The sequence below is a fragment of the Macrosteles quadrilineatus genome, unplaced genomic scaffold (genome assembly GCF_028750875.1).
Source record: "Macrosteles quadrilineatus isolate MER2022 unplaced genomic scaffold, UCM_ALF_1.0 Scaffold_3__2_contigs__length_128488019, whole genome shotgun sequence".
In the NCBI taxonomy this organism is placed as follows: Eukaryota; Metazoa; Arthropoda; class Insecta; order Hemiptera; family Cicadellidae; genus Macrosteles; species Macrosteles quadrilineatus.
In genome coordinates, this window is record NW_026542596.1 from 70,786,525 (window position 1) to 70,800,203 (window position 13,679).

Sequence of the window (13,679 nt, forward strand, 5' to 3'; positions counted from 1 at the left end):
CCATTTCTCATAAGGTTAACATGGGAAACTCCAGAGCCACTGGGGCGGAGCCCTTTTAAGAATTTCGAAACGGGAAATAGTTTACGTCCGATTCGCATACCTACAGAATTTACACACCAAATTTCATAACGATCGGTGAAGTCGTTCCGGAGGAGTTTGCAGACAAACACTGTGACACGAGAATTTTATATATTAGAGATAGATTAAACATACTCGTATGTTTAATTTATGATAATACTAAACAGTACTTTTAAGAATATGTTTTACTGCCCACAATCGTTAAATATCGTTAAATCGTTAATCGTTAAATATTATTGCTTGTAATGCAAAAGGTTGCATTACATGTTGTGAAACAAAACCAATTTCTTCTATCTCTGCCTTAAATTAGTTAGTCTCTGCCAAAAATAAGTTACACGTAACTTATTTCTGTTATATTCATTCATAATGTTAAAACAGTGTCCCTAAAAGTTTCATTCATGGGCGGCAGCCCGGTACCGGTATTGATATTTATCTTCTACAAATAAATGACATATATGATCACATCCATAGAATAGTTAGTTGTATTCTTTAACTTATGTCAACTATTAAAAAAGGTTAACATTTATTTAGCTTTACAATGATCAAGTAGCAAAAACATAAAGAGTTACTGGACTGAGGAGGTTAGTGCGACATAAAATCAACCTCGTCGCGCTATTAATCACTATACTACAAACAAAATACACACTTAATTGTAAATTGCTCGATCACATGTAAAAAATCATCTCTTAAACTACAACTTTGTCGCTTACAGTTTTCTTCTGGCCCAAAAATAAAATACTTCCTCGCATACTAACTTTTTCATGTCACAATGTAAAAATTGTTAACTCTTTTCAACTATGGAAATTCTATTTCAAATTAAAAGTAAAATTTATTTATACCATTACATTCTGCATTTAATGCAGATTACGAATACATAAACATTATTGTACTTAATCTTTGTTATTGAAGGCTAGGAGTGAATTAACAACTTCGCGCACTATTCGATGAATTGGCTAAAATACGCTGGGTCCCCCATGGTGGGGCGGGAAGGCTACCACAACGGCGCGCTTTCGTGAACACGTACCTAGCATTCCAGTTGTGTTATATACTTCGATGGTCACACTACGCTGCCCTTCAGTCGCTCGCTGGTGATCGTGATATTAACGACTAGCAGAGTACCCGTCCTTCGTACGGGGTTGGCATATAAGTATCAAATGCTTATAACAGTTATGAGTGAGGACATGGTTTAAGAAATTTCGGTTCTTTTTGAAGTTCGTTCGCTACGCTCACTCACCTTTAGGTTGGAGCTCGTTCGCTGCGCTCACTTTCCTTCAGGTTAGCTCGTTCGCTACGCTCACTTGCCTTCAGGTTAGCTCGTTCGCTACGCTCACTCGCCTCCAGGTTGAAGTTCGTTCGCTACGCTCACTCACCTTTTGCTGTTGTCATAAATGTAAAAGAAATAATAGTGCTAGTGCTGCACCCTGTTGGTAATCCTTGTAACTTTAATGCTATTGAACATCATAGAACAGAACCAACTTGTTTAATTGAAACAGCTGTTAAGATTCAATAATTTCATTTCTCATAAGGTTAACATGGGAAACTCCAGAGCCACTGGGGCGGAGCCCGAAAGGATTTTTGGGGTTAAAATATGCCTATATGTTAATCGGGAATGTGAGCTATCATCATGCCAAATTTCAGCCCGATCCGACCAGTAGTTTTCGCGTTTACTTTTCCCATACACACCCACAGACACCACCTCTTTTTTATAATAGTATAGATGTGTGAGAAGTAACAGCTGTGAGGTTTTGCAACAAATTTGATTGTAAGCTGCTTAATTTTATGTTCATACTTATGCTACAAATACACTACTTTTAATCGCCTAGTTTAAAGCTCAGTTCTTCCTTTTCGTCCTTTTTGGGTGCTCATAAACCATCACTTAATATTGAGGATGTGTGTGAAAAAGAAATAATTTTAGTAAAAGATGCTTAACCGTAAGAAGAGACGTTAGTGGGATAGGCACTGGATACAAATAATTTATAAATAAAAATACTTTTTAAAAAATACCACGTGTTTAAACGCACTAAAAGATGAATCAGAAACATACTAAAAGGTTTTAAGAATGTCACTACATACATGCCAGGAATTAGTAGAATTAGTTAAACCTCTAATTATTAAAAAATGTAGACAGTTGCTTTTGCCCTTTTGTGTTAAGCCAAGTTGGAAATTATAGCCTAGTGTGACCCGTCTAAGAAGGATGGCTAAGGCATTGACTAAACACTAGTGTTATACAAGCAATGACTAAGGCCTGCCGGCCGAGTCTGAAAGGCGGCCGTGATAGTATCATTGACTTTATATCTCTACACATAAAGTCAATGATAAGTATACTAATTCTTAATTGTGTGTTTTTAGTTGGGCGAGACAAACGGACAAACGACCCACAATAAATTGGCGGGAAAGACGGAGATCAGTTTTTTTGTATAAACAAGTTTTTTCACTGAAGGCAAGTGAGCGCAGCGAACGAGCTCCAACCTAAAGGTGAGTGAGCGTAGCGAACGAGCTCCAACTAAAGGTGAGTGAGCGTAGCGAACGAGCTCCAACCTAAAGGTGAGTGAGCGTAGCGAACAAACTTCAACCAGGACGTGATTGAGCCATGCGAACGAGATAATCTTGAAAATTAAGAAGTTAAACGGGGCAAAGCCCGCGGGTTACAGCTAGTCATAGATAAAACAATGGTTTTATCATAGACTAACCAACGTATATTTTACTATGGTTTTAATGGTTTTATCTTATCAATGGTTGAAGTTTCCAATTCCAAATTCCATTCCAATCTAGCTTCATTTCATTCTTTGTTCTAGTTCTTATTTCTGTACAGAGACTGAGTTAGTAGTTTGAGTTTGAAATAAGTCAAATCAACCAACAGGTTATGTTTGTGTTCGTATTCAATTTAATAATGTTCAAAAACTGGCGAATTCCCTGAATGTTACTGGTGCAAAAATAGCTTTAAGGATAGACCTATTTTATGGTAAATTTGTTTCATAATAGGCCCCAAAGTACTTGCTCCAATAGGCCTAGAACTCTCAGTACTCTAACCTACATTCAATGGATGTAAAACTGCCAATAAACCAACATTAAGCTATGACGTCAGCGTCAGATCAGTAGATCAAGAAGGCCGTGGCTGAAAAACTTCCTAACCTCAAAATGTATTTTTCACTATAAAATTTAAAACATATGACTTTTAAGCATTTTCAGAGTGTTTTTTGTACAAAAATACAATTTTTATGTAACTGAGGTGATTAATAAAGTCTAATAACCACTAATAATACTTGTTTCTATACCATTAATTGTATCACGCAATGTACTCCCACGTGCAAAGATAGTATAAACCTAAGCTAGTAAAAACAATATTCTTCAAAAACGGTTTATACGATTTTGATGATTTTTATGTAGTATGATTATAAATACTTAAGCTACATGAGAAATAAACTGCATTCCCATACCATGGTTATGATGGAATCTATAAGATGCAGAATTTGGACCTGTTCATTTCTAGGCTACTGACTTGCCGATTCAGTTAAAAATGTATATCTCAAAAATCGTTTACACGACTTTATTGATTTGTATGTAGTATGATCATAATGTCTTAAGCTAACTCATAAATAAATTGCATTCCCATACCATGCTTATGATGGTTTCTATAAGAGGTAGAAGTTGGGCCTGTTCATTTCTAGGCTACTGACTTACAGATTCAGTTAAAATTGTATATCTCAAAAATCGTTTAAACGATTTTAATTATTTTTATGTAGTATGATCATAATGTCTTAAGGTACCTGAGACATAATTTGCATCCCCATACCGTGGTTATGATGGTTTCTATAAGAGGTAGAAGTTGGGCGTGTTCATACCTAGGCTACTGACTTGCCGATTAAGTAAAAATATTATATATCTCAAAAATCGTTTACACGATTTTAATAATTTTTATATAGTATGATCATAATTTCTTACGCTACATGTGAAATTAATTGCATTCCCATACCATGGTTATGATGGTTTCTATAAGAGGTAGAATTTTGGCCTGTTAATTCCTAGGTTACTGATTTGCCGATTTAGTTAAAATATTATATATAATAAATCTTTTACACAATTTTGATAATTTTTACATAGTATGATCATAATGACTTAAGCTACCTATGAAATAAATTGCATTCCCATACCATTCTTATGACGGTTTCTATAAGAGGTAGAAGTTGGGCCTGTTCATTCCTAGGTTACTGATTGGCCGATATAGTTAAAAAATTATATCTCGAAAACCGTTTACAAGATTTTAATGATTTTTATGTAGTATGATCATAATGTCTTAAGCTAACTGAGAAATAAATTGCATTTCCATACCATGCTTATGATGGAATCTATAAGTGGTAGAAGTTGTGCCTGTTCATTTCAAGGCAACTGATCTGCCGATGTAGTTAAAAATGTATATCTCTAAAATCGTTTAAACGATTTTAATGATTTTTATGTAGTATGATCATCATGTTTTAAGCTACCTGAGAAATAAATTGCATTCCCATACCATTGTTATGATGGTTTCTATAAGAGGTAGAAGTTGGGCCTGTTCATTTCTAGGCTACTGACTTGCCGATTCAGTTAAAAATGTATATCTCAAAAATCGTTTACACGACTTTATTAATTTGTATGTAGTATGATCATAATGTCTTAAGCTAACTCATAAATAAATTGCATTCCCATACCATGCTTATGATGGTTTCTATAAGAGGTAGAAGTTGGGCCTGTTCATTTCTAGGCTACTGACTTACAGATTCATTTAAAATTGTATATCTCAAAAATCGTTTAAACGATTTTAATTATTTTTATGTAGTATGATCATAATTTCTTACGCTACATGTGAAATTAATTGCATTCCCATACCATTGTTATGATGGTTTTTATAAGAGGTAGAATTTTGGCCTGTTAATTCCTAGGTTACTGATTTGCCGATTTAGTTAAAATATTATATATAATAAATCTTTTACACAATTTTGATAATTTTTACATAGTATGATCATAATGACTTAAGCTACCTATGAAATAAATTGCATTCCCATACCATTCTTATGACGGTTTCTATAAGAGGTAGAAGTTGGGCCTGTTCATTCCTAGGTTACTGATTGGCCGATATAGTTAAAAAATTATATCTCGAAAACCGTTTACAAGATTTTGATGATTTTTATGTAGTATGATTATAATGTCTTAAGCTAACTGAGAAATAAATTGCATTTCCATACCATGCTTATGATGGAATCTATAAGTGGTAGAAGTTGTGCCTGTTCATTTCAAGGCAACTGATCTGCCGATGTAGTTAAAAATGTATATCTCTAAAATCGTTTAAACGATTTTAATTATTTTTTATGTAGTATGATCATAATGTCTTAAGGTACCTGAGACATAATTTGCATCCCCATACCGTGATTATGATGGTTTCTATAAGAGGTAGAAGTTGGGCGTGTTCATACCTAGGCTACTGACTTGCCGATTAAGTAAAAATATTATATATCTCAAAAATCGTTTACACGATTTTAATAATTTTTATATAGTATGATCATAATTTCTTACGCTACATGTGAAATTAATTGCATTCCCATACCATGGTTATGATGGTTTCTATAAGAGGTAGAATTTTGGCCTGTTAATTCCTAGGTTACTGATTTGCCGATTTAGTTAAAATATTATATATAATAAATCTTTTACACAATTTTGATAATTTTTACATAGTATGATCATAATGACTTAAGCTACCTATGAAATAAATTGCATTCCCATACCATTCTTATGACGGTTTCTATAAGAGGTAGAAGTTGGGCCTGTTCATTCCTAGGTTACTGATTGGCCGATATAGTTAAAAAATTATATCTCGAAAACCGTTTACAAGATTTTAATGATTTTTATGTAGTATGATCATAATGTCTTAAGCTAACTGAGAAATAAATTGCATTTCCATACCATGCTTATGATGGAATCTATAAGTGGTAGAAGTTGTGCCTGTTCATTTCAAGGCAACTGATCTGCCGATGTAGTTAAAAATGTATATCTCTAAAATCGTTTAAACGATTTTAATGATTTTTATGTAGTATGATCATCATGTTTTAAGCTACCTGAGAAATAAATTGCAATCCCATACCATGGTTATGCATGGTGGAAGGAAAAAACATAGGTGTGCTATTCCCACATATTCTGACGTCACTTGGATTGCAAACAAAAGATCATCTGATTGTAACTGTCAAATCAGTATATGTATTTGTTTTGATTTGGTTGTTATTGTTTTTATTATTATAAAAACAATAACAATCAAATAAAAACAAATACATCTTAATTTTACAGTTACAATCAGATGATCTTTTGTTTGCAATCCGAGTGACGTCAGAATATGTGGGAATAGCACACCTATGTTTTTTCCTTCCACCATGATGGTTATGATGGTTTCCATAAGAGATAGAAGTTGTGCCTGTTCGTTTCTAGGCTACTGATTTACCCATTCAGTAAAAATATGTATCTCGATATACGTTTACACAATTTTAATATTTTATATAGTATGATGATAATGTTTTAAGCTACCTGTGAAATAAATTGCAATTCCATACCATTGTTATGATGGTTTCCATAAGAGGTAGAATTTGTGCCTGTTCGTGTCTAGGCTACTGATTTAACCATTCATTAAAAAATTTGTATCTCGATATACGTTTACACAATTTTGATAAATTTTATATAGTATGATCATAATGTTTTAAGCTACCTGTGAAATAAATTGCATTCCCATACCATGGTTATGGTGGTTTGTATAAGAGGTAGAAGTTGGGCTAGTTCATTTCTATGCTATACTTATTTGACGAATTAGTTAAAAACTTATATCTCAAAAACCGTTTACACCATATTGATGAATCTTATGTGGTATGATCATAATGTCATAAGCTACCTGTGAAATAAATTGCATTCCCATACCATGATTATGATGGGTTCTATAACAGGTAGAACCCATTCAATGCTTATGATGGTTTCTGTATGTGGTAGAAGTTAGGCCTGCACCTTACTGTGCTACCGATTTTTCAGATAAAAAAAAATATTTCAAATTTGGCACCATAATTTTACCACTGGGTCATTTTTTTTCTTTTTCTTTAGACTTTACATTGAATGTTACATTGACTATTTATTTTTTTTATTGCAGCCTCCTCCTCCCCTTATAGCTGCTCTTTACCTCGCCATAATTTTTACCACTGGGTCATTTTATCTTAAGTAAGGTAATATATTTTTAAGAATTGTTTATCATTTTGTTTAGGCTATTAATTATATGTTACATTGACAATATTAATTTTTTTATTGCAGCCTCCTCCCCTTATAGCTGCTCCTTACCTCGCCATAAATTTACCACTGGGTCATTTTTAGACTGTAGGCCAATGTTAGATGTGAAAACCTTGAGGATGATTTTAGTAAATATTAGTAAGAATTTAACAGTGTTCTCATGTGGTTTGTAATGTAATAATGATAATCACTGTTATATTTAAATATAAATTTTACAGCCTATACTTTTTAAAGACTATTAGAGACAGTGAATGAAGGCAACCTATTACTCTTATTTTTGTTGTTGTAAATATTTAGTTTGGTAGTACCTGCATAAAATACAAAAGAAATCTATGTGTTCTAACACTTGAGTAGAACTTGGCACATCAGGTGGTAAGCAATTTCCACCACCTTTCTTACTAGTGTGAAACCACCTTTTACAAGCAGTACATTCAACGCAAAAGTCATTTTGGTTTCTTGGTGAGTCGGGAAATTGTCCATTGCAAAATGTAACATGTATTAACCATATAGCCTGAATAGCTAAGGAGCTTTTTGAATAACAATATTCTATGTTGATCTGAATCAAACATCAAGTCTATTGAACCATTTGTTTTTAATTGTTCTATGAAATACAAAATGAATACACCACAATTGTAACTGTCAGTTTGAACAGGATGTCTTAAATGGCCATGTTGCCATGATTTGACTATGTCATCAAAGTCAGTGTTGGTTATGTTTGAGTAAAATTTTAGAAAGTTGTTAAATATATACTTTTTTCTGTTAGGATTGACAAAATCTGATGAAGGATCAATAAGGTAAAATGTATGGTCCTTCACGTTTGCATAGCCTAAAACCCAGTGCACGTTATCAATGTTCAATGGGAAAAATAGCTGTTCTGCAACAGAAATATCTGCAATTGATTTTGTAAGCAACCAGTGGTTAGGTTTGATATTTTCTCCTTGGACAAGACTTAATGTTGCAACATTGTCATGAACTATTGAACTGTTATGGTTGTCTTTTCCCATGAGTATAAGCCCTACAGCCTCTATGACAGAGTTGTCCAGCCAAGATTTGCCCCGTAACAGTTCAATATCATTAATGTACAAGCAACACTTTGAGTTGTTCCGACCTTCGATGGAACAAACAATGTAATTTTTCCTCTGTGGTAATTGAGTATAATAGTTAGGGTCAGAAATCAAGCCATTATCTAAAATCAGATTTGTTATCGTTAATTGGTGTTCATGTGTCATAACGTAAGGTTTTTGAACATGATTTTGCAAGTACTTAGATTGGAAATAGCTTGGGCGAGTTATCTTAGAGGGTTTTTCCCAAGACTCCTCGACAACATCCATGTCTTCATCTGACAGCAAAAGCATTCCAGTTTTATTGTTATCAGGTACTGTCTGTGCTTTAGAATTTTTCTTAGATTTAGTACTCAATTTCAAATGTCTTTTAACCACATTATTCCTCGGTTTACGAACACAGCAACCTTCCTTAGGTATGTTTAGTGTGATTTCTTTGCAACGGGCCTCAATAACCCTTCTTACCATCCTAATAAACCTGTTAGCTCTGAGATTAGTTTGTCCCTTTAAAATTACATTTTTAACCATACCAAACCAACTTTCAACCGGGGCATTGCTTAATCTCTTTAATGCTGTAACATTAACTTTGCTTTTTAACATAATGGCAGACCACAGTGGTAAAAAAGCTACAAATCTCTTAGCAATGAGAATTGCTAATTTCGGGCAGTAAAACGGATTCTTATTAGGCCTACAGTCTATATTTGAGATGTCAGGGCTACTTTCTTCAGATATAGGACAAAGGTCTATATCTTCTTTGTTTTCATCATTTAGAGAACTTTACAACTAACCTATGCATAGAAAACAATTCAGCCCTTGTTTGACAAATTTCGTAAAAGAATGGACTTTTTTTTATAAGTTGTACAACTTGTATCATGAAACATTTCATCTGTACATACATTTTCACTATCAAAATCTGTTTCAAATGTGTTTTCCTCAACAGTGCATTCAAAGTTTAAAATACCTAAAGCATATTGAACCTCTGAGTTGTTGTTGAAGGTCATTAGTATAGTGAAGGTGTGACTTAATATTGTTTTAATCTTTTCATATGAAGTACAGTTTATGATAAAACAAAGTATTTGTAAAGCTAACTGTTTAATTGATTTTCGTTCCCTTGACTGCAAATTTAATGTTGCTGCATATATATTACACATATTTTCACGAAATGGCAACAGCAGACATGTACAGTAACTGTGACCGGTTGTACACTGGCTTTGTTATGTACATAGTTGTGGCAGTGGATTAAGTATGAAGTTAGGTCCATTTTGTTCCATTGCACAATGACAGCTTCGATTAGGGCCCAGCTAAAGTCCACAACGACTCTTTGAGCAAGAGGCCACTTATTTTCTCGAATAAGAAAATCTTTTAGTTTTAATAGCCAACCTCCAATAGAAATTGCATTATGTTTGCAAGTAATATATTCAGACAATGGTAAAATGTAACCATTCGTTTGGAATACGATATTATAATATAACACTCTTTTACCATTACATTGATCAACTGGACGTACAACCTTGCCAGTTGCATCCAGATGAAGCACAAAATCATGTTTTAATTGCTTAGTTTTTTGTTTAGCTAAGTAGGCAACATTTAAAACATCTTTGCTATAAATAATAGGTTCAAAGGGATGTGTTACATGTTGCAAATACCTACTTTCAGGGTCACTTTGTTGGTCTCTCATTAAAAACAAATCAGTTAGGCAATCTTTATGTAAATCATCCTTAGCTAATTCCTCTCATTTAGCAAGCCTTAAAACACTATAAGATTTTGCATCTTGTATATTGTTTAATTGCACTCCCTCAACATCACACTTCTTGACACTCTCCAATCTAATAATAGATGCACTTGTTTGCATGAGTTTTTCCTTCATTACATCTCTAGCAACTCCACTTAATTCTCTTGTGTTTTTTCTAGGGTGTATACATTCACTCACATTAGTGTAAACATCTACTTTAATGGAATTTGATTCTTCATTATTGCAACAATCAACAATCTAACCTAAATGTGGTAACATAATTATGGCCACAATAACAATATATAGACATCAGCTTCTTTGAGGGGTGTTTACAATAGTTAACATTGTTCATTTAAAAAATGCAGCCCTTACTTACAGAAAACAAACAATCAGATATTACTTTGGGATAAATTTTTGTTATTAATTTACCTTTATCATCTACTAATTGTGACCACACTGATAGAGGAATAAAAAACGTGGTCATGTAGTGTGTACACAAGAAAATCCTTTGCTGTTTGTCAGTTTTTGAGTTGTTTGAAAAAATATCTAACTTTACACAAACTGAGCTAGTGCGCTTGGACGTTGTATATTCACAGTTGTCTCGCTGTGCACATGTAACTTTATAGGCATTATTCATTTCACATTGAGATTGATCTAGTTGACACAGCTTAGCATCCCCATTAATTACAAATTGAGAGTCATCATATTCGATTACTTTTGAATTAACAACCCCATTATTTTCAGATTGAGATTCATCAAATTCACAAAGTTTTGCATTATCAAACCCTGTTATCTCTAAATGATCAATGTCTGTGACTCTAGGTTCAACAATGCTCCTTGGTTTTTGAGATATAAATTTTTTACTAATTCGTCAAATCAGTATAGCCTAGAAATGAACTAGCCCAACTTCTACCTGTTGTAGAACCCATCATAACCATGGTATGGTAATGCAATTTATTTCACAGGTAGTTTATGACATTATGATCATACCACATAAGATTCATCAATATGGTGTAAACGGTTTTTGAGATATAAATTTTTAACTAATTCGTCAAATCAGTATAGCCTAGAAATGAACTAGCCCAACTTCTACCTGTTGTAGAACCCATCATAACCATGGTATGGTAATGCAATTTATTTCACAGGTAGGTTATGACATTATGATCATACCACATAAGATTCATCAATATGGTGTAAACGGTTTTTGAGATATAAATTTTTAACTAATTCGTCAAATTAGTATAGCCCAGAAATGAACTAGCCCAACTTCTACCTGTTGTAGAACCCATCATAACCATGGTATGGTAATGCAATTTATTTCACAGGTAGTTTATGACATTATGATCATACCACATAAGATTCATCAATATGGTGTAAACGGTTTTTGAGATATAAGTTTTTAACTAATTCGTCAAATCAGTATAGCATAGAAATGAACTAGCCCAACTTCTACCTCTTATACAAACCACCATAACCATGGTATGGGAATGCAATTTATTTCACAGGTAGTTTATGACATTATGATCATACCACATAAGATTCATCAATATGGTGTAAACGGTTTTTGAGATATAAGTTTTTAACTAATTCGTCAAATCAGTATAGCATAGAAATGAACTAGCCCAACTTCTACCTCTTATACAAACCACCATAACCATGGTATGGGAATGCAATTTATTTCACAGGTAGCTTAAGACATAATGATCATACTATATAAAATTTATCAAAATTGTGTAAACGTATATCGAGATACAAATTTTTTAATGAATGGTTAAATCAGTAGCCTAGACACGAACAGGCACAAATTCTACCTCTTATGGAAACCATCATAACAATGGTATGGAATTGCAATTTATTTCACAGGTAGCTTAAAACATTATCATCATACTATATAAAATATTAAAATTGTGTAAACGTATATCGAGATACATATTTTTACTGAATGGGTAAATCAGTAGCCTAGAAACGAACAGGCACAACTTCTATCTCTTATGGAAACCATCATAACCATGGTATGGGATTGCAATTTATTTCTCAGGTAGCTTAAAACATGATGATCATACTACATAAAAATCAATAAAATTGTTTAAACGATTTTTGAGATATCCATTTTTAACTAAATCGGCAGATCAGATGCCTTGAAATGAACAGGCACAACTTCTACCACTTATAGATTCCATCATAACCATGGTATGGAAATGCGATTTATTTCTCAGTTAGAGTAAGACATTATGATTATACTACATAAAAATCATTAAAATCTTGTAAACGGTTTTCGAGATATAAATTTTTAACTATATCGGCCAATCAGTAACCTAGGAATGAACAGGCCCAACTTCTACCTCTTATAGAAACCGTCATAAGAATGGTATGGGAATGCAATTTATTTTACAGGTAGCTTAAGACATTATGATCATACTACATAAAAATCATTAAAATTGTTTAAACGATTTTTGAGATATACATTTTTAACTAAATCGGCAGATCAGTTGCCTTGAAATGAACAGGCACAACTTCTACCACTTGTAGATTCCATCATAACCTAGGTATGGATATGCGATTTATTTCTCAGTTAGAGTAAGACATTATGATCCTACTACATAAAAATCATAAAAATCTTGTAAACGGTTTTCGAGATATAAATTTTTAACTATATCGGCCAATCAGTAACCTAGGAATGAACAGGCCCAACTTCTACCTCTTATAGAAACCGTCATAAGAATGGTATGGGAATGCAATTTATTTTACAGGTAGCTTAAGACATTATAATCATACTACATAAAAATGATCAAAATCGTTTAAACGATTTTTGAGATATAAATTTTTAACTGAATCGGCCAATCAGTAACCTAGTAATGAACAGGCCTAACTTCTACCTCTTATAGAAACCATCATAACAATGGTATGGGAATGCAATTTATTTCTTAGGTAGCTTAAAACATGATGATCATACTACATAAAAATCATTAAAATTGTTTAAACGATTTTTGAGATATAAATTTTTAACTAAATCGGCAAATCAGTTGCCTTGAAATGAACAGGCACTACTTCTACCACTTATAGAAACCATCATAAGCATGGTATGGGAATGCAATTTATTTCTCAGTTAGCTTAAAACATTATGATTATACTACATAAAAATGATTAAAATCGTTTAAACGATTTTTGAGATATATAATTTTAACTGAATCGGCAAGTCAGTAGCCTAGAAATGAACAGGCCCAACTTCTACCTCGTATAGAAACCATCATAACAATGGTATGGGAATGCAATTTATTTCTCAGGTAGCTTTAAACATGATGATCATACTACATAAAAATCATTAAAATTGTTTAAACGATTGTTGAGATATACATTTTTAACTAAATCGGCAGATCAGATGCCTTGAAATGAACAGGCATAATTTCTACCACTTATAGATTCCATCATAACCATGGTATGGAAATGCAATTTATTTCTCAGTTAGAGTAAGACATTATGATCCTACTACATAAAAATCATAAAAATCTTGTAAACGGTTT

General features: G+C 33.0%; 1 protein-coding gene across 1 annotated transcript in view; it reads left to right on the forward strand.

Moving 5' to 3' along the window:
- The first annotated feature begins 1,825 nt into the window (after positions 1 to 1,825).
- Positions 1,826 to 13,679, forward strand: part of LOC128990819 (E3 ubiquitin-protein ligase RAD18-like) — a 35,521-nt gene continuing 23,667 nt past the window's right edge. Inside the window, exon 1 of the mRNA XM_054413422.1 lies at positions 1,826 to 1,840. The gene's annotated coding sequence lies outside the window, so the exon portion shown is untranslated. The remainder of the gene's footprint in view (positions 1,841 to 13,679) is intronic.